This window comes from Balaenoptera acutorostrata, chromosome 8, assembly GCF_949987535.1.
Source record: "Balaenoptera acutorostrata chromosome 8, mBalAcu1.1, whole genome shotgun sequence".
Lineage (NCBI taxonomy): Eukaryota > Metazoa > Chordata > Mammalia > Artiodactyla > Balaenopteridae > Balaenoptera > Balaenoptera acutorostrata.
Genome location: NC_080071.1, coordinates 63,700,814 through 63,702,794, shown reverse-complemented (window position 1 = coordinate 63,702,794; position 1,981 = coordinate 63,700,814). Strand labels below are relative to the sequence as shown.

General features: G+C 48.8%; 1 pseudogene; it reads right to left on the bottom strand.

Annotated features, from left to right (window-relative positions):
• Positions 1-1,067: 1,067 nt before the first annotated feature.
• On the bottom strand, positions 1,068-1,680 carry LOC103018444 (60S ribosomal protein L13a-like; annotated as a pseudogene).
• Positions 1,681-1,981: the final 301 nt, after the last annotated feature.

Genomic DNA, 1,981 nt, shown 5'->3' with positions numbered 1-1,981 from the left:
GGTTTTCTGCTCTGCCTGCTGCGAATAGGAACGATTTCTGGCGTTGTGTGAGTTCCTGGCACTGTTCTTCTATTGTTTTCAGAGAGTTCTTTCCCCAGACCTGGATAGTTTCTTCACAAACCTGCACTGATCAGTACTTAGCTGAAGACTTGAGCAGGACCCTCTACAGGTCTCTCTTCTCTCCTCCAACTCTCCACCCTGCAAACTCTATCCACACACACTCCATCAATGTACTCTCCCTGGGATCCCATTCTCCGCTTCAGACAGAAACTCCCTCCAGGGGGCAAATCAAGGCAAGCGTGGGGTTCACTGCATTTATTTCCCATCTCTCAGGGTTCACTGTCTTTCATTGTTTGTTGTCCAAATCTTAACAACCATTGTGCCATATATTTTATCCAGATTTTTTTAGTTGTTTTAGGAAGGAAGGTAAACCTAGTCCCTGTTATTTAGACATTGCTGGAAGCAGAAATCCCATCTAATTTTGCCCCACTACTCAATGATGTCTTTCTTTTTTTTTTTTCTTTTTTTTCTTTAAAAATAATTTATTAGTTTTGGATCACAAAATATAGGGAAGACACAAGGGCAATGCCTGTGACCCCTTGGGCCGTACTTCCCTTCCATAAACACCTTTTAGAAGCCCAGACTCGTGCTGCCCAAGCATTCTCTCACATGCTAACAGCTGCAGAGTATAGTACTGACCATGTGGGACACTTAAACAGACTCCCTGTAAGCGATGCAGGGGTCCCTTCCAATTAGGTCTTCCAGCTCACTTTTGCCAATATTGCAACAGCACTGGTTGTTCCAACTGTCTGTGTCCTAAAACTCTCATGAATGAATAGGTCACAGGCAAATTCTGCCTGCACAGCCCTTATAACTGTCTACGCTTTTAAAATGGCCTTTCTTAAACAGCAGTGGCTAAGGCCGCTTCACTATACCCAGTCTTCTAAGCCCCAGGCTGCCTGTGGCACCTGGATGGCAAGCCCTGGGGGTCCCCACATCCTAGGGTGGCGATGGAGGAAGGGCAGGCCAGGCCAAGCATGAAGAATAAACAGTCAATTTTACTGGGTTCAGACTAAGAACCCATGGGTCTTGAGGACCTCTGTGGATTTGTCAATTTTCTTCTCTATGTTCTTTTTGTCCTGCTTCCGTAGCCTCAGGAGCTGCTTCTTTTTCCGGTAGTGGATCTCGGCCTTCTCCTTTCTCTTCTCCTCCAGCGTGGCTGTTACTGCCTGGTACTTCCAGCCAACCTCATGAGCCAGCCGCCCTAGGTAGGCAAACTTCCGCACAGGCTTCAGACACACAACCTTGAGGGCGGCAGGAACCACCATCCGCTGTTTCTTGTCATAGGGTGGCGGGATCCCATCAAACACCTTGAGGCGGTCCCGAGCCTCCTGGCCTCGCTTGGTCCTGTGGGGCAGCATGCCTCGCACTGTCCGCCAGAAGATGCGGCTGGGGGCTCGGGAGTGGTAGGGGCCGCCGGAGGGGTTGGTGTCCATCCGCTTGCAGAGGAAGGCCAGGTACTTCAACTTGCTTCTGTAGAAATTGCCAGAAATGCTGATGCCCTCACAGCCGCACAACCACCACCTTTCCGCCCAGACGCACCTGCTTGGCCATGATGGCCGCCAGGCGGCCCAGGAGATGGCCTCGGCCATCGAGCACCAGGACCTGCCCCTCCGCCATCTTCGGCAGCTGCCTGGGAAAGCACTCAGTGATGTCGTTCAATGAGCAAGAGTTTTTAATTTTCAATAAGTCCATTTTATTGACTTTTTTTTTCCATCATGCTAAGGACTACGAAGAATACAATAGTAAGTAAGCAGAATACAGCATCTGCTTTTCTTAGACGCTCTCAATCTTGTAAAGGAGTAGGAAGCTACAAGTAATACTTTGGGTCAGTTGAGATGAGTAGAGCAAGAAGAGTTAAATATAGAATTGTCCAATAGCTTCTGGCTTGAAAATGGAAAGGGGTACTGGGTTTGGCAGC